The 24,562-nt window shown below is 36.7% G+C and overlaps 1 long non-coding RNA gene across 3 annotated transcripts in view; it reads right to left on the bottom strand.

The window, feature by feature from the left end:
- Positions 1-24,562, bottom strand: part of LOC145518618 (uncharacterized) — a 356,357-nt gene that overhangs the window by 159,930 nt on the left and 171,865 nt on the right. For 2 of the 3 annotated variants that reach the window (XR_014063035.1, XR_014063036.1), the window contains one exon: positions 18,219-18,561. The exons of the other annotated variant lie outside the window; for it this stretch is intronic. This is a non-coding gene — a long non-coding RNA (uncharacterized LOC145518618). The remainder of the gene's footprint in view (positions 1-18,218; positions 18,562-24,562) is intronic. 3 annotated transcript variants of the gene reach the window in all.

A 24,562-nucleotide genomic window follows, 5' to 3' on the forward strand; every position in this document is an offset into this window, starting at 1 on the left:
TAGCTCAATTATATATATACAATTATATTTAAGTATTTAGCAGTGTTTAAATTTTGCACAGCTCAAAAATCCCCAGAATTGACTTTGATAAATGAAAGCCAATAAAAGTAATGATAAACTTCCATTTAAACCCAAGACCATGAACTATTGAATGATGTCAAATATTTAACAACTGAGACTATGTGCACAGGCCTATCTACCCAAAAAACAAAAAACAAAACAACAAAAAAGGGAAAATCAAAGAAAGAAAAGAAAAACAAGTGCTGAATTAAACTGGGTAAATTATACCCTTGAATAAACAACATGGATTGAGGCACATCTGTCTACACACTGCCGTGCCTTTTGACAATAAAGAAACAATAAGATGTAAGCTCCCAAAGATAAATCGAATGGGAAAGGAGAAAAGAAAAAGATATACATTCTGCTAATTTTAGGAAAATGAAAATGGACAGAATCATGAAAAGAATAAATCGGATGCTTTGATATCTACCATAAAGTGAAGTGAAAGTCACTCAGTTGTGTCCGACTCTTTGCAATCCATGGACAATGCAGTCAATGGAATTCTCTAAGCTAGTATACTGGAGTAGGTAGCCTTTCCCTTCTCCAGGGGAGCTTCCCAACCCGGAGATCAAACCCAGGTCTCCAGGTCCATACTGCAGGCAGATTCTTTATCAGCTGAGCCGCAAGGGAAGTCCAAGAATACTGGAGTGGGTAGCCTTTCCCTTCTCCAGGGGAGCTTCCCAACCAGGGATCAAACCCAGGTCTCCAGGTTTCTGGCACTGCAGGCAGATTCTTTACTAACTGAGCTATCAGGGAAGCCCTTCTTTATATACCATGAAGAAGGATACAAATGAGAAGGGAGCTGTTTCATACCATAGGATACAATTCATGCACAGAAATTATAGGGATCAGGTACTTCAAAAGGTACAAGGAAGAAATGGGGTTAATAACAAATGATTTATTAAAAGTCTCTATGAGGATTATTTAGAAACCCCATTCTCCGTTCCTACTTAGGCAGATTTATTCCCTGAAAACCTGAAACATATTATTTCTGGGCTTGAGAGGAGATGTGATGAGATGCTTGAAAAGTAAACTGAGACTTTCCTTAAATCTCAATCCATTATCTCTCAGAATGCTGCCAGGAAGGATTGTACAATCACCTTTGTAGCCATAATCCCCAGCTATTCTACCACCCCCCTACTTCTTTCCCAAGCAGCAGTCCAAAAAAAAAAAAAGAAAAAAGAGTTTTGGAGGAAAGCTTGGCCAAAGAGAGTAAAGTGGAATATCTAGATGCAGGCATCTGGTGTCCTTTGTAAAGCAGCAAGTCATTCCTGATCAACAGAAAATCCCTCCAACATCAACTTCTACTCCCATGGCAATCCACTCCAGTATTCTTGCCTGGAGAATTCCATGGACAGAGGAGCCTCGTGGGCTATAATCCATGGAGTCACAAAGAGTCGGACACGACTAAGTGACTAACACACACAGACACACTCCCACCAGAGCTTTCAATGAGCTTCTGAGTTTCCTGTAGTTTTTTATTTGGAGAATTAAGTATCATGATATATTGTAGAAAGTCCTTAAACATTGTTAGTGTAACAGAAAAAAAAATTTAAAAAAAGAAAGAAAAACATCAAAATATTACTTAGAGAAATGGGAAGAAAAATACAGGAGGTAAATGAAATTAACATTAAAACTACTCAAGTGTATCCTAAGAGAGATGAGAAAAATACTGCTTTCATAATTCAAAGGATGGAGTTGATAAAGAGTGAGGGAAAGGGGATAGAAACAGACATAAAAAGAAAAAAGGATCTTATAAACAAGAAAATAGGACAGTATATCATTTAAATATAGATTAATTGGAAATAAGATTGAAGAAATATCTGGCTACATAGATTAGAAAACAAAAGAAATAGAAAATAGGTTAGAAAACATAAGGAAATGAGATTGCTAGCTCATAAATTCTGATATACGACTAACAGGGCTTTCTGAAATAGAAAATGGAAAAAAATGTGGAAGATTGCTATAAGAAATTTTCCATAACAAAAGGATATGAGTTTTCATACTAAATGGCCCCATCAATTGTCCAATGAAAGAAAACATACACACATATATAGAGACATGCACATAGATTGACTCACGATTATGAATTTTCTGAACAGCAACAAATAGAAGATCATAAAACTTCTAAGAAGAGGGAAACTGACTTCTGGATGGAAAATTAACTGTTATTTTTTACTTTACTATAATAAAGTAAAGTACTTTATAAAGTAATAAAGTACTTTTACTATACTTTAATAAGCAAAACGTTATAACAGAATGCAATATTCTTATTGAAACATTAACTTATTTGTTGCATTTATTTATTTTTCCAATTTCAACTATGAAAGTCAAGGCAGGAAAGCCAACTCAACAAAAATGGGGTCAATCTCATGAACAGATAATTCACATAAAAAACTACTATCCACAAAAAAACAAACTATCAAATACATATGTGAAGAGATGTTTTTATCATGATTAATCATGAAACAGAAATAAATTAAAAACATAAATTTCACCTGTGGTGGTGGTTTAGTCACTAAGTCACGTCCGACTCTTGCAGCCCCATGGACTATAGCCCACCAGGCTCCTCTGTCCATGGGCTTCTCCAGGCAATACTGGAGTGGGTTGCTATTTCCTTCTCCAAAATTTCACCTGTAATGGTGCCCAAAATAAAAAAGAGAACACTAGCAGGGAGCCTGAGTAAAGATAAAAATAAATATGCATTGTAATTTTCTTCTGGTAGAAATATTTTTTAAAAAGCATCCAGAAAAGTACTTTATTAATATACATCAACATGAAATCTACATGCACAATCTGACAAACTTTTCCACTTTGAGCACATTTCCTAATGAAATAACTTTATAAACATGAGACTAGGTTTACCATGTACAAAATTAAACTCATAGATCCCCATTTACATGATAAATATGGATCTGTGTAAATGCATTATACAAAATATGAATAATTAAAACAATTTAAATAACCATAAAGTTATAGATCTTGTTAAATAAGCTTTGGTTTACTTAACATGTGCAATGTAGTACTAAGAAAGTCAGTTAAAATAAAGATATGTGTGTGTCTTACTTAATCCAATAGATTAGGTCAAAGATATTTAAAAATTTGGTCAATATAGATGAACAAATATATCAATATCATTTTACCAGAACTGTTTTTTCGAAGGATCATAGTTTACTAATGCACAAACAATTTTCTTCCAAGTCAAAATTTACAAGTTATCAAAAGCCATTTTCAATACAGAATTATTTTTAAATGAAAATAAATATATTTTAAATTTTTAATTTTTTTAACTTAATGTGACCTGCAGTGGTATTTTGAAAATGTTAATTCATGTTAACAGAATTTTCATTGCAAATATTTTTGACAAAATTTGTAGTGATAAATATGTAAAAGAGAATGACAAAATTTGTGTACACATTAATAGATTAAAATATGAATAAATATGTAATCATATTAATAGTGTCTATCTCTGCTTGTTATTTATTGCTTGTTGTTGTTCAGTATCTAATCATGTCCAACTCTTTGCGACGCCATGAACTGCAGCACAACAGGATTCCCTTTCCTTCACTATCTCCCTGACTTTTCTCAAACTCACGTCCATTGAGTCAATGATGCCAGCCAAACATATTCATCCTCTGTTGCCACCTTCTCCTCTTTCTCTCAGTCTTTCCCAGCACTGGATCTTTTCCAGTCAAAGTATTGGAGCTTCAGCTTGAGCATCAGTCCTTTAAAGGAATATTCAGGGTCCATTTCCTTTTGACAGGCTTGATCTCCTTCCAATCCAAAGGACTCTCAAGAGTCTTCTACAGCACCGCAATTCAAAAGCATCAATTCTTTGACACTCGGCCTTCTTCATGGTCCAACTCTCACATCCATAAATGACTAATGGGAAAACCATAGCTTTGACTAGATGGACCTTTGTTGGCAAAATGATATCTCTGCTTCTTCATACACTGTGTAGGTTTGTCATAGCTTTTCTCCCAAGGACCAAGCATCTTTTAATTCCCTGGCTGCAGTCATGGTCCACAGTGACTTTGCAGCCCATGAAAATAAAATCTGTCACTGTTTCCATTTTTTTCCCCTCTTGTTTGCCATGAAGTGATGGGACTGAATGCCATGATCTTCGTTTTTTGAATGTTGAGTTTTAAGCCAGCCTTTTTGCTATCCTGTTTCACCTTCATCAAGAGGCTCTTTAGTTCCTCTTTGCTTTTTGCCATTACAGTGGTATCATCTGCATATCTAAAGTTGTTGATATATCTCCTGGCATTCTTTCTTCTAGCTTGTGATTCATCCAGTCTGGCATTTCCCATGATATACTCTACATAGAAGTTAAATAAGCAGGGTGATAATGTATAGTCTTGACATACTCCTTTCCCAATTTTGAACCAGCCCATTGTTCCATGTCTGGTTTTAACCGTTGTTTCTTGACCTGCATACAGGTTTCTCAAGAGGCAGGTAAGGTGGTATGGTATTCCCATTTCTTTAAGAATTTTCCACAGTTTGTTGTGATCCACACAGTCAAAGGCTTTAGCATAGTCAATGAAGCAGAAGTAGATTTTTTTTTTTTTTTAATTCCCTTGCCTTTTTTATGATCCAAGGGATGTTGGCAATTTGATCTCTGGTTCCTCTGCCTTTTCTAAATCCAGAGTGTACCTATGGAAGTTCTCAGTTCAAGAACTGTTGAAGCCTAGCTTGAAGGATTTTGAACATTATCTTGCTAGCATGTGAAATGAGCACAACTGAGCAGTACTTTTTACATTCTTTGGTATTGCCTTTCTTTGGGATTGAAATGAAAACTGACCTTTTCCTATCCTGTGGCCACTGCTGAGTTTTCCAACTTCGCTGGCATATTGAGTGCGGCACTTTAACAGTATTATCTTTTAGGATTTTAAATAGTTCAGCTGGAATTCCATTATCTCCACTAGCTTTGTTCACAGTAATGCTTCCTAAGGCCCACTTGACTTCACATTCTAGATCTAGGTGAGTGATCACACCATCGTGGTTGTGCAACCATGAAAGCTTATCCAGACCGTTTTTGTGCAGTTCTTCTATATTCTTGCCACCTCATCTTAATTTCCTCTGCTTCTGTTAAGTTCTTGTTGTGTCTGTCCTGTATCGTGACCATCTTTACATGAAATGTTCCCTTGGAAAAGTGAATGTGAAAGTGAAAGCCACTCAGTCATGTCCGACTCTTCGCGACACCATGTGTATGAAATTCTCCAGGCCAGAATAGTGAAGTTGGTAGCCTTTCCCTTTTACAGGGGATCTTCCCAACCCAGGGATCGAATCCTGGTCTCCCGTGTTGCAGGCAGATTCTTTACCAACTGAGCTATCAGGGAAGCCCTTGGAAACAAACTGAAATCATTATGTCATTTTTGAGATTTCACTCAAATATTGCATTTCAGACTCTTTTGTTGACTATGAGGGCTACTCCATTTCTTCTCAGGGATTCTTGCCTACAGTAGTAGATATAATGGCTGTCTATATTAAATTTGTCCATTCCTGTCCATTTGAGTTCACTGATTCCTAAAATGTCTATGTTTGTTCTTGCCATCTTGTTCTTGACTACACCCAATTTACCTTGATTCATGGACCTAACATTCCAGAATGCTATGCACTACTGTTTTCTGCAGCATCGGACTTTACTTTCACCACCAGACACATTCACAACTGAGGGCTGTTTCTCCTTTGGCCCAGCTCTCCTCCTGGAGCTATTTCCCCATTCTTCTCCAGTAGCATATTGGACACCTACCCACCTGGGTGACTCATCTTATGGTGTCATACATTTTTGTCTTTTCATACTGTTCATGGAGTTCTAATGCAAGAATACTGAAGTGGTTTGCCATTTCCTTCTCTAGTATAGCTTGTTTTTTGTCAACTTTTTTTTCTTTCTGTAGTGTACAATGTAGTGCAATGACTATGGCATGTTTTCTATTCAGAGAAAAGATGTAAATGGTTAAATGTATGTATTTTTATTTATTTTTATTTTCTATATTTATTTTTTAATTGGAGGAAAATTGCTCTGTAATGTTGTGTTGGTTTCTGCTACACAACAGTGTAAATCAGCCGTAATTTTACATATGGCCCCTCTCTCATCAATCTCCCTTCCCTCCCACCCCTCTAGGTCCTCATACAGCACCAAGCTGGGCTCCTTGTGGTTAAATCTCCAAAATATGTAAGAAAGTCAACATCAGAAAAACAAACAGCCCCATCAAAAATGGGCAGAAGATCTAAAGAGACATTTATCCACAGAAGACTTGCATACATGCTAAGTTGCTTCAGTCGGGAAAGAAGGCTTACAGATGGTCAATAAACACATGAAATGATACTCAACATCACTAAATGTATTCTTGTTCTTATAAAAATGGAGAGAGAAAAGGAGAGAAGAAAGAGAGGAGGAAGGAAAAAGAAAGAGGAGAATGAGGGTGGAATTTTTGTGCAGTTATTTAACTGATTCTCCTAATACCTGTGTTCAAATTTCTCTGTAATTGAATTAACTAGTAAACAGATGCCAGTTCGTTTTCCACATTGTCAGATTTTTATGAGCTTGCTAGGTCACTTTAGTTGTGTCTGACTCTGTGTGACCCTATGGACTGCAGCCTTCCAGGCTCCTCTGTCCATGGGATTCTCCAGGGATCTTCCCAACCCAGAGGCTGAACCCGCCTCTCTACTGCCTCCTGCACTGGGAGGCAGGTTCTTTTACCACTAGTGCTACCTGGGAAGTATTACAATATATATTCAATAAGTATTCATAAACTCAGAGACATCTGAAATCATTTTAAAAATGAAAATTTTGGCTCTTGAAAGTTAGAGAGTCTCCTGGGTTGGAGGATACAGTAAGCCAAACAATTAGAACACTGGCATCATTGAAAGCTGTTCAGTTCTTATTTATCTATTTATTTTTCCATTCTGTTCATCAACCTGGGTAAGTCTTTCCTAGAGAGTATAATTTAAACTATTGAAGCTCTGTGCTATATCTAAATGGGGCTTCCCAGGTGGCTCAGTGGTAAAGAATCCACCTGCCAATGCAGTTGGGGTTGGGGATCAGGTTCCTGGATCAGGAAGATGCCTTGGAGAAGGAAATGCCAATCCACCTCAGTATTCTTGCTTGGCAAATCCCATGTACAGAAGAGCCTGGTGGGCTCTATATAGTCCATAGGGTTGCAAATGTATTCAGATACAACTTAGTGACTAAACAATGACTATGTCTAAATAATCAGAATATCCAAAGTAGCGCTCAGCAATCTACATTTAACAAGCTCCAAGATATTTCAGTTTCATAGTAAAGCTTGAGAACGTACGGTCTACATACGCTGATAGGGCTAAGGTCTATACACATGGTGTATACACGGATGTACAATGGGCACTGAGTTCAGGGATTCTAGGGAATGCTAATCAAATGAAGTGTCACTTGAGATGAGTTTCTAACAATTAGTGTGGGCCAGGCACAGAGGTGGAAGTTTTGCTTATGCAAAAGTTATAGACATAGTTTGGAAATGCACAAAGCCTTTGGAAAATTGCAGTTAGTTTATTATGGCTAGAGATAGACTATGTTGGTAAGTGGTAGCAAATGAGGCAGAGGAAGTCATTCAGCAGAACTCAAGAAAGGTTATATCAAATTAAAGGCATGCAGTTAATCCTAAGAAGGGTTCAGGAGATGGTTTTCTAATGGAAAATGTCATAATGCAATCTGTATTGTTTCCTTGCTTTGTTTAGTCTGCCAGTCTGTCCGTCCACTCCTCCATTCACTTATCTTTGCATCCATCCAGTCATTTTATCTACTTATCAATCTGTAATGAACTGTCTCCTTCACACACCCACTGAAGAAGCATATGAAGTAAAACTTGCCATTGAGGACAAAAAATATTGACCACTTTGTAGAATAAACAATAGCGTTATTATTTTATAAAAAAGGGAGTTGACTTTAGGGTTGGGGGGGGTTGCTCTAGAAAAGAGAAATAATACCACTGGCATGTCATGAGGCAAACTTTGTCTCTAGTATTTGTAACTCTTTTTAATGTCCCCAAATGTATGAAAGTTGTAAAAGTGTTATCCATTAGTAAAGAGAAAAGAGTTTTGCTATTAGCTAATTCCAAACACAACAGGGGAAAAGGCGAGCCCTTTCTCTGATTTGCCTCTGATGAGTGGTCTGTGACTAATCAGCCCCTAATGTGGGGCTGATAGTGCCTTCTTTCTGTAGTGCTCATCGCTTGCTTTCCCTCAGTTTCATTATCACTTCTAAAGAGGAGAAAGGAAGCAAGCTTTTACCTTAGGTCATCTTAAGATAGCCTTTAATGAATGATTGAAGAGTTCCAAGAACATTAATAACATCACTGCAATCAGATAATGCAAGATTTATATACTACTCCACGTAATAGTCAAAATGATGTATTACATGGGTACTTTAATTGAGGAGCATAAATATACAGTTCTGGGAATGGGTTTAATTTGATCACATAATTTTAAATGATGCACATTAATAATTAACACATTATGCTCAAATATAATTTGAGTTATATAAATTCCCACAGAAATTAAATGATCATAATTAGCATTACCTTAATAAATATCAAACACATTATTGTCAAACCAATTATTTTCAAAGCATGCATGATTTATAAGTACTGCGTAGAGTATGTCAATAATTCATAAATATTTTTAAATAACAGTTTCTTGGTATGGTAAAGTGTTGCACAGAAGACGAGAGTAATTCCTCTTTCTTTTTGTAAGGCAAATTTACAGTTTATTCCATCAAGAAAATTGAGCTTATTTCCTTACTCTTTGAACCTAGGCTGGCTTTATGACTTGTTGTGTTCAATTTGAAGCTATAAAATGACTATAGATTTCTAGGCTTTCTGCCTTCATGCTTGCCCTCATGAAATGTTTCCCTAAAATCAAAATGAAGATTTTTACTCTCATATATGAGGTTGAAAAGTCTGATGGAGCAAATGCTAATTTCCAGGAGAGGTAGCGTAGCTATATTTGACCATTCAGTCACATTTGAGTCACAGATGACTGTACCCACATGAGTCACCCAGGAGAGACAACCAGAAATGCTCAATTGAGCCCAAACTAATTGCTGAAAATCAAGAGCAAATGATAGATTTGTAGGTGATTCTTGATGAGTCCTATATAGCTTCAGAATGGAAGCTGATCACCACAAACAAGAAGGAATGATTAGCAGCTTCCAACTTTCAGTCCTACAGCTCTCCACCCCCACCCTACATTCCAAGAAGAAAGGAGCTGGAGATCTAGATTATGACTGCTCATGCCTCTGTGACAAAGCCTCCATAAAGTCCCCAAAGCATGGGTTTAGAGAGCTTCTGGGCTGGGGAACACACTCACTGGGTGGGTGCTGTGCCCTAGCACCTTGGGAACAGACCTCCTGCACTAGGGACTCCTCAAGACTTTGCTCTACGTATCACTACATTGGGCTGTTCATTGGTATCCTTTAATATATCCTTTATTTTATAATAAACTGGTATATGTAAGTACATAGTTCACAGAATTCTGGTGAGATATTCTAGCAGAGGATGGACTCCAAGGAGGGAGAGTCATGAGAACTTCTAATTTGTAGCCAGATGGAGCAGAAGATGCGGGTAACCTGAAGACCTACTGGTTGTGACTGGGTTCTGAAAGTAGGAGACCATCTCATGGGACTAAGCCCATAATTTGTGGGATCGGATGTTATCTCCAGGTGTCAGAGTGTTGTGAAATCTAGTAGTAGTGTTTAAGAGTAAAGGGGAAACCCAGGAGAAGTTCTTTTTATTTTTTCTTTCCAAATAATACGGTTTTTATCACATATTAGGTATTTGCCTAAATCTGGCGATCCAAATGTGAACAAAACAGAAATATTAACAAAGCCTTACTGAGATTATATTTGAATGCTGAGAAAGTATTGATTAGTCATCTAATAAAAATACTGTCACCATTATTACAATTTTTCACTATTTATATATATATATATATTTTTTAATTTAGAGACATTGTTTAGACTGGAGTAGCAAGGAAAGCTTCTGTGAAGGAATAACATTGATTTCAGGTATAAAGATCCCAGGTTTCTCACATTTTTAACATTTATCAGTTCAGTTCAGTCTCTCAGTCGTGTCCAACTCTTTGCAACCCCATGAACCGCAGCACGCCAGGCTTCCCTGTCCATCACCAACTCCCGGAGTCGACCCAAACCCATGGCCATCGAGTTGGTGATGCCATCAAAATATCTCATCCTCTGTCATCCCCTTCTTCTCCTGCCCTCAGTCTTTCCCAGCATCAGGCTCTTTTCCAATGAGTCAGCTTTTCACATCAAGTGGCCAAAGTATTGGAGTTTCAGCTTCAACATCAGTCCTTCCAATGAACACCCAGGACTGATCTCCTCTAGGATGGACTGGTTGGGTCTCCTTGCAGTCCAAGGGACTCTCAAGAGTCTTCTCCAACATCACAGTTCAAAAGCATCAATTCTTCGGCGCTCAGCTTTCTTTATAGTCCAACTCTCACATCCATACATGACCACCGGAAAAACAATAGCCTTGACTAGACGGACCTTTGTTGGCAAAGTAATGTCTCTGCTTTTTAATATGCTGTCTAGGTTGGTCATAACTTTCCTTCCAAGGAGTAAGTGTCTTTTTAATTTCATGGCTGCAATCACAATCTGCAGTGATTTTGGAGCCCCCCAAAATAAAGTCAGCCACTATTTCCACTGTTTCCCCATCTATTTCCCATGAAGTGATGGGACCAGATGCCATGATCTTAGTTTTCTGAATGTTGAGCTTTAAGTCAACTTTTTCACTTTCCTCTTTCCCTTTCATCAAGAGGCTTTTTAGTTTTTCTTCACTTTCTGCCATAAGGGTGGTGTCATCTGCATATCTGAGGTTATTGGTATTTCTCCCAGCAATCTTTATTCCAGCTTGTGCTTCCTCCAGCCCAGAGTTTCTCATGATGTACTCTGCATGTAAGTTAAATAAGCAGGGTGACAATATACAGCCTTGATGTACTCCTTTTCCTATTTGGAACCAGTCTGTTGTTCCATGCCCAGTTCTAACTATTAACATTTATACATAATGACAATTAAACTCCAAGGTGATTGTATCAGTTTGTAAGCTTACCAAGAGCACATAAATTCTATTATCTCAAACTCTTGTCAGCAGTTAGGATGATGAATAGTTTTTAATTATTAATCCTGCAAGAATTAAATACCAACTCCTTTTTAACATTTCTATTTTTCTAAATAGTAGGGATATTGAGAATCTCACAATATTTTATTGAACAAACAAAATTTAAAAAATTTTTCTCTACAGAAACATTTTCATCAAAAAGTTCTAATTGTTTCATATTTAGTACTTAATCCACATAGAAGTGATTTTTGTGCAGACTATGAGATACAATTTCCCTTACACTTTATACACTGAGAGGTTATTCCTCCAATATGATTACAATAGCCCTTTTTTCCTTATATTAGTTTCAACCGCTCTGGTAAAAATCATCAAAAATCTTAGTGGCATCAAGCAGCACACATATATTATCTCACTGTTCTGTACATCAGAAGTCTTACACAAGTCTCACCAGACTAAAACAAAAGCTCTGGCTGACTACCTGGGCAGGACAACAGCTGTACAATAGCTATAATATTCAGACATGCCTCCCTGAGACTCCTACCTACATGTAGAAACTAAAACGTCTCTGTGATTTCTAAGTGGAACTCTTACCCTTTGGGCCAGACCCAGGAGGAGGCTCTTGAATCACTTTCACCCAGCAAGATCTCAAAACCTGCTCATGACCTGATTTAGATTCAAGTGATGAATTCTTAAGTATGGGACAAAAAAGTACAATCCATATTTTTAGAGGTGAGTAAGCTAGACTACATCAAAATCAAAAGGTTTCTTTTATGAATGACTTGTTGAACAAGCCAAAAAAAAAAAAAAGCAAGCTACAGACTGGAAGAAAATATTTGCAAATAACATATTCAACAAATGCTGTGTATCAGAATATATATATGATAGATACTCTAAACTTGAAAAAAGATATAAAAACTGGATAAAAGATATGGACAAACAATTCACCAAAGAGGATGTGAGGATGGTAAGTAAGGCACGTAAGAAGACATTTAGCATCACCAGCTCTAACAGAAATGATTTTTTCCTTAAATTGAGATATCACTGAATGCCTGGTAGAGTAGCTAAATTTAAAAAAAACTGAAAATACTACACATTAGTGAAGATGTGAAACAAGTCAAACTCTCACTGTTAGTCACAATTCAGAATTGCACACATTCTATGGAAAATAGTCTGTGGTTTGTTTTTTTTTTTTAAATAAAGTTAAACATCCAGTTACAGTATAACCAAGCAATTCCACTGCTCAGTATTTACCCCAAAGTAAACTTAGTTCCACATACACATATACATAAAAAACCTTACATGAAGATTTGTAGTACGTCCATATTGCTGAAAACTGGAGACAACTTACAAGAGACTGGGTTGGATGACTCACAAGCTGGAATCAAGATTGCTGGAAGAAATATCAACAACCTCAGATATGTAGATGATATCACTCTAATGACAGAAAGTGAAGGGGAACTAAAGAGCCTCTTGATGAAGGTGAAGGAGGAGAGAGAAAATGCTGGTTTAAAACTCAACATTAAGAAAACTAAGATCATGTCATCCAGTCCCATCACTTCATGGCAAATAGATGGGAAAAAAGTGGAAACAGTGATAGATTTTATTTTCTTGGTCTCAAAAATAACTGAGGATGGTGACTGCAACCATGAAATTAAAAGACACTTGCTCCTTGGGAGGAAAGTCATGAGACAGCATATTAAAGCAGAGACATCACTTTGCTGACAAAGATCCATCTAGCCAAACTATGGGGTTTCTGGTAGTTGTGTACAGATGTGAGAGTTGGACCATAAAGAAGGCTGAGCACTAAAGAATTGTGCTTTTGGATGCTCAACATCATGCGTTACCAGAGAAATGCAAATCAAAACCAAAATGAGGTACCATCTCACGCTAGTCAGAATGGCTGCTATCAAAAACTCTACAAACAATAAATGCTGGAGAGGGTGCAGAGAAAAGGGAACCCTCTTACACTGTTGGTGGGAATGCAAACTAGTACAGCCACTAGGGAGAACAGTGTGGAGATTCCTTAAAAAACTGAAAACAGAACTGCCATACGACCCAACAATCCCACTGCTGGGCATACACACCAAGGAACCAGAATTGAAAGAGACACGTGTACCCCAATGTTCATCGCAGCCAGGAGATGGAAGCAACCTAGATGTCCATTGTCAGACGAATGGATAAAAAAAGCTGTGGTACATATACACAATGGAATGTTACTCAGCTATTAAAAAGGAATGCATTTGAATCAGTTCTAATGATGTGTATGAAACTGGAGCCTATTATACAGAGTGAAATAAGTCAGAAAGAAAAACACCAGTACAGTATATTAATGCAAATATATGGAATTTAGAAACATGGTAACGATGACCCTATATGTGAGACAACAAAAGAGACACAGATGTAAAGAACAGACTTTTGGACTCTGTGGGAGAAGGCAACGGTGGGATAATTTGAGAGAATAGCATTGAAACATGTATATTATCATATGTGAAACAGATTGCCAGTCCAGGTTTGATGCATGAGACAGGGTGCTCAGGGCTGGTGCACTGGGATGACCCTGAGGGATGAGATGGGGAGGGAAGTGGGAGGGGGGTTCAGGATGGGGAACACATGTACACCCACAGCTGATTCATGTCAATGTATGGCAAAAACCACTACAATATTGTAAAATAATTAGCATCCAATTAAAATAAATACATTAATTTTTTAAAAAAAGAATTGTGCTTTTGAACTGTGGTTCTAGAGAAGACGCTTGAGAGTCCCTTGGACAGCAAGGAGATCAAACCAGTCAATCCTAAAGAAATCAACTTTGAATATTCATTGGAACGATGATGCTGAAGCTGAAGCTCCCATACTTTGGCCACCTGATGTGACGAGCTGACTCACTGGAAAGACCCTGATGCTTGGAAAGATTGAGGGCAGGAGGAGAAGGGGGAGACAGAGGATGAGATGGATGATATCAACTCAGTGGGTATGAGTTTGAGCAAACTCCAGGACACAATTTGGTGACTGAACAACAACAGCAAAATGAATAAACAGATGGAATACTATGGACAATGGAATTACATAGAATATTATTCATCAATAAATGTGGATACACTTTTGATAGACACAAAGACCTGGATGAATCTCAAATACATTTTGCTGAGTGCAACAAGCAGTTCTCAAATAATTGTACACTGTATGATTTCATTTACATTAAGTTATTAAAAATAAATAGTAGAACTATGGGTATTGAGAACAAGCCAGTGATTGCCAAGGGCTATGGGTGGGAGAAGAGCATGGAGGTGATGGGACTGCTCCCTAACCTAACCGTGGTGACCCTGACATGAATTTGAACATGTAATAACAGTCACAAATTTTACATGAAAATAAAATAGCCCATTTCATTTCATGATAATTAAAACAGCTCAAAAATTAGTAATAAAAATAAACACAGTATTTCAAATCAGGCATTTAAATTATCATATCAAAATGTTATTTTTGGAGTTGAAGTTACATAGTCATCATTCCTCCAGATTCAAAGGCTTTTGTGAAAAAATTTTAATTAGACTAACAGATTACAATCATCTTTTGTGAAGTTTCCATCAGAAACTTGCTAACAAAAAATATTAGGAGGATAAAGAGCAAAGGGAGGTGGTGATGAGTGTTTTGAATGAAGACACATTCTGTTAGAGGAAGCCATATCCTCAAATTCTTTATTATATTAGCATTACCTATTCCATTCACTAGGTTTTAAAAAAAGCTACAGTTTTATCTTTAGATTCTTGGTCATTTTAGCAACTTATGCTCACAAAACAGGAGTTACTGTTTTTGGTTTTGTTTTTTGTTGTTTTCATCTATTCTCATTTTAATTTTTGAGATGGAAATATCTTTTTGGTTTAAAATGTTTTCTAGTTTCCCTGAGGATTGGCAGACCATGTAGTCTGTGTTTCTTGACAATATGCCTTGTATTCTTTTGTTCATATTCAATTATTTTTAATTTTAAAATATACTATCCTACAAGCTCCAAACTTCTGTCTCACCACCTATGATTCATAAATGATAATACCAAATCTATCCAGGGTACCAATTATTCATCAGGTTGCCCTCAGAAAACAGATAGAGACATAATATTTTCACATTTAATCTGTGAGTAAACAAACAAATATTTAGAATTAATAGATTACTGGAGAAAATACAAAGCACATTTGAATTATAGTGAATCATTTTCACCTTCATGGTTTACTGATGTATAGCTACAATGCAATTAGTCTATATTTCTTACAAGACCCAGAAAAAAGTAATTTTTACCAGAGAACTGGTTGGGGGGAGAGTGGAAAAAAATCAAAGCATTCATCTGAAGAGGTTTTAAAGTTACTAGAGGAATTAAATAAATTTTATTTTAAAATTTCAGTATTTCCTTGTGATTACTCTGAGGTCCAAAACATGTTCATTTTGTAACAGCCAAACCACTCGATTTTATGAAAAAATGTTAAGTGACATAAGATTGCTGAAATCAGGACGAGCAAGTACATTTCTTGAGCAGTTTAAATTGAGCTTTCTAAAATCCTCTAAGCAGTTCAAATCTAAAAATAACTTAAATTATTCAGATCTTTAATAATGTGCAAATACGTTGCCATCCTCTCTAAGCTCTAGGTATGTGATAATTCCTATCATTTTTCATTAAATGCTGTTGGATTCTGAACATTTAGAATTCTAATCTCATTTCCACAAAGGGCTGAAATGGCATTAATATCGATTTCGAAGGAGATCACACATTTCATCTGCTTAGAGGAAGGACGGCACTCCACGATCCTTTGGCAGAAGGAGAGGAGGAGGAGAGAAATACGACCTTATGGCAGGAGGAAGATTTTGTCTGGTCAAGATGCTCAGACAGCTGCACCACAAGACATCAAAACAAAAGTTTATAAAAACGATCTACTACATTGAAAACTACAAGTTGTTTTTGCAGTTTGCCCTTCCAAGACTGAAATTTCAAGACTATTCTCTACTGTAACCTATAGAAAAATGAACTAAATAGCAAAAATTTTTCAGTAATATTTAATAATCTAGATAAGAGTAAGAAAAACTGTATCTAAAATCAAAAGATTATAAGAATATAACATCAATTTAAGTGGATAGCACAACAAATTATGCTTTATGTGAGACACAAATATACTTTAAAATAGATTCTGAGACAGTACTTATGTAATTTAAGCATGAATTTGATGGTAAAGATAAAATCAGGAACTACTGAACTGCAGAATCATAATAATACCACCGTAATATCAAACATAGCAAGAATGTATTTTATTTCTTTTTATTTTGAAATTTAATCCCACTAATTTTTATTAGCCAATATGTGAGTAATGTATTTGTATTAGTGAAACATTCTTTATGGTTATTTTCTTGAGATCAAGATCCATTGTTCCATGTTTGAAGCAACTTCCCTTATTCTTTGCCAACTTTCAAAACTATGATCTCACTTTTTCAAGAAGCCTTCCTTTTCTAACTAGATGAAAGGTAATATGAGGCCACAATAAACTCAGTACAACACAGAAAGATGTATTCAGTTCAGCTTGCCTGTAATTTCAGCCTGTTCCATTTTCAAACCACGGAAGCCTAAGTACTCAAGAATTTTCCATTTCAGTTAACTTCTGTCAGCCTGTATGATGTGGCCTCATTCTGTTGACACCTATTATGGACTCACTGTTTTGTGCATATTGGTACCGGGCATACAACCTATGACAAAGCAGTGGTTTCTCCTAACTTCTTCAAATATTACGCTCTTTGAATTATTCTGACTCATGAACAGTCTGGGATTTTAATTGCTTGGGACACCAATTTGGTGTAAAACTTTTACAAATGCTTTGAAACTTTTAGATAGGAAGTTCAAATAAGCTTTCCTATAAATAAGAATAAATTGGCCTGTCTGTCACAACACAGATTTCTGGGCATCACAATAAAAGGCTAAGGGTTGATTTCAGAAATCACCCAAAAGTGTAATGAGAGATACAAGAAACAATTTCTAGACATTACTTTCTTAATCTGGGGCCAGATAGGTGGCCTGTAATTCAGGATCTATAACATAAATCACCTAGAAAAAATTATCAAAGTAATTCCAATTTAAAAATATCCTTAAATGTTTGACTATTACAATATCCTTCTGCCTACTCCCCTCCACATCACACAAGCTGAAGTCCCCTGCCTTTCTCTTTCTCTGTGAGAACCAGTGTTGCATTTGATTCATAAGCCTCCATTCACATTTAATATTCTCTTGTGGTTCCTTGTCACCATTTGTTTTGCTTAGAACAAACACAGTGAACACAGACATCACAAAGACATTTCTATTGCAGATTAGTTAAGATTCAGGGAGGTTTAGTGGGCATGAGTGAGGTTTTGGGTTTAAACCACTCACTGACTCTGTGACCTTGGACAAATTACTTAACCTTTTGAAACTCAGTTTCCTGTCCTTGGAAGTTGAGTAATGGTGCCAAGAATTCAGGTTTATTGCACTGATTTCACAAGATAAAATACAAAGAGTCACACTGCAGTGCCTGCTACATAACGTGTCCATAAAAGAGGCACCTATTCTAGTATTTCTTACTATTGTTTTATTTTTTAAAGATCATGTGAAACTCATCAAACTGTGCAACAAACAACAAATATATAACCAAAATTATAACCAATTCTTTGAAAATGAGAATAATATTAAAACCTTGTGTTTTCGCCTATTACCTATCTAAAAAATTCTTTTATTTTCAGAGCTGACATCATACTATTTAGAATCTGTACATCCATGAAATCAACTGGGGTTGGGTCTCATCTAAACTATCAGAAAGCTTTCCTTTTTCCTCTCTTTGATCTTGTCTCTCAGATTATTTGATATTCTAATTAAAATTATCTAATTTGCATATTAATTTAAAGCATAGGGCTAAATGCTTTCAATCCTGAAATTCCTTTGCCTCAGTCCATCTGGACTTCACCCCTTGCTCTGGGTATGACTGACCCCCATTGTTGGATGCCATTCTTTTCTGATTATGCATAACAGAACATTTTTCCCACCTGCCACATGCATCTGTTCTGATATCTGCCATGTTTTGCAGGTCCGTTTGTATCCTGGCACTTCATGTCTCTTTTTGGACCTCCACGAAGTTCAGTTTTGAGAGTTCCATGTGATAAAGCCTATTGACAATTTTCAGCTTTAGTGTATGTCTCAATCAGAAGCTCAGCAGTCCCTCAGACTATAACAGCTTGAGTTTAAAGATTCTTCATTTTCAGGCTCACAGGAACACATCAGATTTAAAGCTCAGGTTGGATAATCTCCAGGTTGCAGTGATCTAAAACTTTATAATGAGCATTGTTCAACTTGATTATACATTTTTGGAGTTATGGAGTGAAGGGTCAGCTGTGATGACAAGAAAAGAAGGTAAAAGAAAGAAACTCATTTTAAAAAATTTAAAAAATCATATTGAAATAGGTGGGTTTAATAACTAAGCAAAAGGCTAGGCAAAGTAACATCTTGATAGTGAAGATAACTGTTACTGTGTGCACCATTAACTGTTACATAGTGCATCATTATAATTCCTCAAAAACAGCCTGCTATGAACTGAAATTGTGTACTCCCTGACATCCCAGAAAATTCATATGTCTGTGTTGAAGCCCTAACCTCCATTGTTATGGTATTTGGAGGCGGGGTTTTGGGGGAGATAATAACGTTCAGATGAGGTCATGAGAATGGGGCCCTTGTGATGGGATTAGTGTTCTTTTATGAAGAGGAAGCTTCCCTGATGATTCAGATGGTAAAGAGTCTGCCTGCAATGCAGGAGGCCCAGCTTCAATATGAGGGTCAGGAAGGTACCCTGGAGAAGGAAATGGCAACCCACTCCAGTATTCTTGCCTGGAGAATTCCATGGACAGAAGAGCCTGGCAGGCTACAGTCTATGAGGTCACAAAGAATCAGACGACACTGAGCAACTTTCACAAACTGGAAGAGAGACCACAGGTCTGTCTGTCCACCATATAGTAAGAAAATACAGTAAGAAAGCAGTAATTTGTAAGCCAAGGAGAGGCTTCTCATCAGACACCGGATTTGCCGGCATTCTGATCTTGAACACTCAGCCCCAGAACCAACAGAGAGAAACAAATGTCCGTTGTTTAAACCACCCAGTCTGCAGTACTTGTTATGGCAATCTGAGTGAGCTAAAGGACAGCTTACCAAGTATCCTCCTCCTTCCCACTCAAGTATCTCATGATTATTCATACCGCTCTGACTCTTCAGTATTTCCTGGTTTAGAATGCTTTTGCTGATCCCGTCACCTCTCCAAATGTTATCAAAAACCCTTTTTCGTTTAAAATTCACATGTAAGATTATTCAAATCTCTTTGAGGATTAGAGGCATAATTGGAGGAGTCATCTCTTCCCTTGTCAGCTGTAATTCAGCTGTAATATCCTCCTACCTGATACTTCTACTTCTGCCTTCACCACACTCATTCTATTCTCCCTACAGTCAAAATTATCCTTTTAAAACATACAGATCCTTTCATTCTTTTGCTTGGTCCATAAGTGTCCTCCTTTATTATGCAAAATAGAGACCAAGTCCTCTAAATGGTGTATGTATCACCCTCACTGCTCTCTGCTATGTCTTTCACCTCATTTCTACTACTTTCCCTGGTAATCTTCTCCATCCATCCATACTAGACCCCTAGCTTTCTGTGACTATGCTGCAAGGCTTCTGTATGTGCTGCTCCTGCTGGCTGAATATCCTTCAACCAAATACCTATACATTTTCACCCATACTTCCTCCAGTCCTTTGTATAGATATTATCACTCCAGTGAGACTTGCCCTAAATTCTATGTTTACATCACCCTCCCCTCCATACTCCTTTTCCATTTACTTATTTTATTTTATTCATATCAGTATACAGTAAAGTTAATTTATTAACTGTATATTGTCTCCTGTGTGAGTGTACAGTCACTCAGTCATGTCCGACTCTGTGACTCCATGGAGTACAGCCCACCATGGAGTAGAAAATCCTCTGTCCGTGGGATTTTCTAACCAAGAATACTGGAATGGGTTGCCATTTCCTTCTTCCCTACCAAAAAATAAAATGAAAAACCACAAGGGAAGAGATTTATCTGTACTGTTAGCTTCTGTATGCTAGAAACAATAGATAATTAAAAACAAGTACTTAGAAAAAAGTTACAGTTTTAATTACTGCTATAAGGGGATGACACAGGATGAGATGGTTGGATGGCATCACCGACTCCATGGACATAAGTTTGAGTAAACTCCGGGAGTTGGTGATGGACAGGGAGGCCTGGCGTGCTGCAGTCCATGGGGTCGCAAAGAGTTGGACACGACTGAGCAACTGAACTGATACCTTGTAAATGAAAAAAAATTATTTGTCCTCCCTACCCGACAAACTTGTATATCATTGAAGGATGGTTCTGGCTAAAATTGCCTACAAGCGTACCGACTTGACAAGAAAGCCAGTAATATCAGAGTCAAGTATGTGTTATAGGGGTTTGGGTTACAAACACTTTCCATCTTTCAGTTCTGCCATTCTCAGTGTATAAAAGCGTCTCCTTTTATGGTGCCAAGTTAGCTCCACGTGATATTTTGCTAATATTCTATTTTCTTTCTGGGGCACAAATATTTCTATTGCAAGAAATATTTCACAGCTCACTCCTAAGACCAAACATTGTACAAAAGAGTAATATCATGACTGGATTAGGTAAATTATGACTCATCCTATGAATCTGGATGCACTGGCCCTAGAACAAAAAGTGAAGCTCCACTTTGGGACTAGTAAGGGATAGCTGTTGGGCAGATAACATGTGTGTGTGTGTGTGTATGTGCTCAGTCACTTCAGTCGTGTCTGACTCTTTACAACCCTGTGGATTGTAGTTCTCCAGGCTCCTCAGACCTTGGGATTCTCTAGGCAAGAATACTGGAGTGGGTTGCCATGCTCTCCTCCAGGGGATCTTCCCAACCCAGGGATCAAACCCATGTTTCCTGCATCTCCTGCATTTCAAGTGGATTCTTTGCCCACTGGGCCACCTGGGAAGCCCTATATTATCTCACAAAACTGGTGCAGGTTAGAGCTTGCCCACCAACATTTAACCCATTTTGTAGGTAAATACTGACATTCAAAATTTTTTTAAATATTTGATCAGTAACCACTTTTTGATAAGGTCATTCAGTAGACCATCAAGTAGCAAATCTGCAAGGAGATTTAACAAAAATATGGGTATGGTAAAATGAATAAAAAGTGAAAGATGGAGGTCTTGATAACCATGGAATCAACATTATCACAAGGTTTATGTAATCTACTCAATCCTATTTACTGACATTGTAGGATGCCAATAGCCAAAATGGGTTTTAGGTTTGGAGTTAGACGTGCATTAGCCTTAGCTCTGCCAGTATGGTGCTGTGTGACCTTGCATAAATTACTTAACTTCTCTGATCTCCACTACATAATGAGGGTTCTAATTAGTACTCACCTATCAAATAGCAATGAGAAGAAGAATAAGTCAATATATCTCTCTAAACATGAAGAAGGCAAATGCAAATAAATAAGCAGTAAAAATCACTGGAATAATTAATAAAGCACTTCAATGCACAATTTATTCAGTAATCAAGTTTTAAAATCCCTACTCTCATTATGATTTTGCTTTGACCACTGAAAATATATTATGAGTAGTGATGTGAATATTTTATTCTAACCAAAATATTATCATATATTAGAGAAACTGTAAGACCTAAGTTTCTATATTAATAATGCAGTTGCATTATTAAAAAGTGGGCTCTTTATTGTTTTACAACCTGTGCATACGTGTGTGGAAGGGACAGTGGCAGGGGGGAAATCAAATTAAGTATTAGAGAATTCTGAGTTCCAGTCATCTTTTTCTAATTCATAGCCACATGCATATGCTAATTCTGCATATATATATCTGTACTTCAATTTCATCATTTTTAATGGGAAAAATGATTTTATTAATCCATTCATCTACCTAGATCTATCTATTTATCTATATTTCTGTCATCTACTTACATATAATAAAGTGCTCCAGTATACTATAGGAGTTGAATCAATTGTAGTTTTCATATTATTTTATATAGCTCTTTTGACAAGAAAAACTGCTGAGGCATATAATAATAATGACAATAATAATCTAAATAAAAACAAACAAAATATTTGCTGGGCAGAAATAATAATCCCTTAATAGGGAGTAGGATAGAGTTTGAAAGAATTTTCACTAAAATTATTTATATAATTAACTTTTTTTTTTTTTAATAAATGTATTTATTTTAGTTGGGGGCTAATTACTTTACAATATTGTAATAGTTTTTGCCATACATTGACATGAATCAGCCATGGGTTTACATGTGTTCCCCTTCCTGGACCCCCCACCCACCTCCCTACCCATCCCATCCTTCTGGATCATCCCATTGCCCCGGCCCTGAGCCCTTGTCACATGCATCGAACATGGAATGGTGTTCTGTTTCACATATGATAATATACATGTTTCAATGCTATTCTCCCAGAATGTCCCACCCTCACCTTCTCCCTCAGAGTCCATAAAATTGTTCCATGCATCTGTGTCTCTTATTCTGTCTCGCATATAGGGTTATCGTTACCATCTTTCAAATTCCATATATATGCATTAGTATACTGTATTGTTGTTTTTCTTTCTGGCTTACTTCACTCTGTATAATGGGCTCCAGTTTCATCCATCTCAGTAGAACCGATTCAAATGTATTTTTTTTAATGGCTGAGTAATATTCCATTGTGTATATGTACCACAGCTTCCTTATCCATTCGTCTGCTGATGGACATCTAGGTTGCTTCCATGTCCTGGCTATTGTAAACAGTGCTGCGATGAAGATTGGGGTACACGCGTCTCTTTCAATTCTGGTTTCCTCGGTGTATATGCCCAGCAGTGGGATTGCTGGGTCATATGGCAGTTCTATTCCCAGTTTTTTAAGGAATCTCCACACTGTTCTCCATAGTGGCTGTACTAGTTTGCATTCCCACCAACAGTGTAAGAGGGTTCCCTTTTCTCCACACCCTCTCCAGCATTTATTGCTTGTAGACTTTTGGATAGCAGCCATTCTGACTGGTGTGAAATGATACCTCATTGTGGTTTTGATTTGCATTTCTCTAATAATGAGTGATGTTGAGCATCTTTTCATGTGTTTGTTAGCCATCTGTATGTCTTCTTTGGAGAAATGTCTGTTTAGTTCTTTGGCCCATTTTTTGATTGGGTCGTTTATTTTTCGGGAATTCAGCTGCAGAAGTTGCTTGTATATTTTTTTATTAATTAATTAATTAATCTCAATTAATCAATCTCAATTAATTAATCTCAATTAATCTCAAAAATATACAAAAATATATAATTAACTTTTAACTTTTATTTAAAGACCTATTTTATTCTATCCCACAAATTAGGATGAACAAAAACTTTAAACATTTTCTCCCTCTGTTTATTTATCTAGATCACATTGTTTGGCAGATAGTAATTACTCAAACATATTAACTGTTTTTAGTTTTGTTTTTTCTTGCATTTCAGAGTTCTGTCCATTTCTTTGCTTAATGGTAAGGATTTTTACTGAACTATTTTACTGGTCACTGGGAGAATGATAGACTGTGAGGTAACACTGATTTGGATATTATTTTTCTTACATCTTTGCTGCATTCCAACTTTTGCTTTATGCTATTGAAACTCCATTGTTGCTTATTTGAAGTTACATCTATTTCAGAATGTTGAGGAGAGTTTTGTGAAATCTGAAAACTTGAAAATTTTACTTGAATAAAACCCAATGGCAAAGCAATTTTAAATAGGTATAGATTGATTGATCTAATGACTGATGCTATAAGTCTAGTAAAATAATTTTGATGTCCCCAATGAGATGTATGCAATTAACTGCTTAACTATTTCAAGATCCATAGTAAATTTTAATTAATAGCATACATTTCATATGCCTTTATTATTAGATGATAAATTATTCAGGTTTTGATGTTATAGACAAGTGTAGACAGATGCTAAATCAAAGTAGTTAATGATTAAAATGGGTTTTGATGGATTGCACCTTTTTTTTCTGGTTTTCAACTCCTGAGGGTTTAAGATTTTTGAATAGAGCTATAATTACTATGACCATTTGATTCTAAAGCTTTTACATTAAGCAAATATTAATTGAATAGCCACAATAATCCAAGAACTCTTCTGGGTAATGAGTATAAAGTAAGAAAAACATAAGTGAAAGTGAAAGTCGTTCAGTTGTGTCTGACTTTTTGCGACATCATGGACTGTATAACCCATGGAATTCTCCAGGCCAGAATACTGGAGTGGGTAGCCTTTCCCTTCTCCAGGGGATCTTCCCAGCCCAGGGATTGAACCCAGGT

The sequence above is a fragment of the Giraffa tippelskirchi genome, chromosome 8, assembly GCF_054371585.1.
Source record: "Giraffa tippelskirchi isolate mGirTip1 chromosome 8, T2T-mGirTip1v1.2.pri, whole genome shotgun sequence".
NCBI classification, from domain to species: domain Eukaryota; kingdom Metazoa; phylum Chordata; class Mammalia; order Artiodactyla; family Giraffidae; genus Giraffa; species Giraffa tippelskirchi.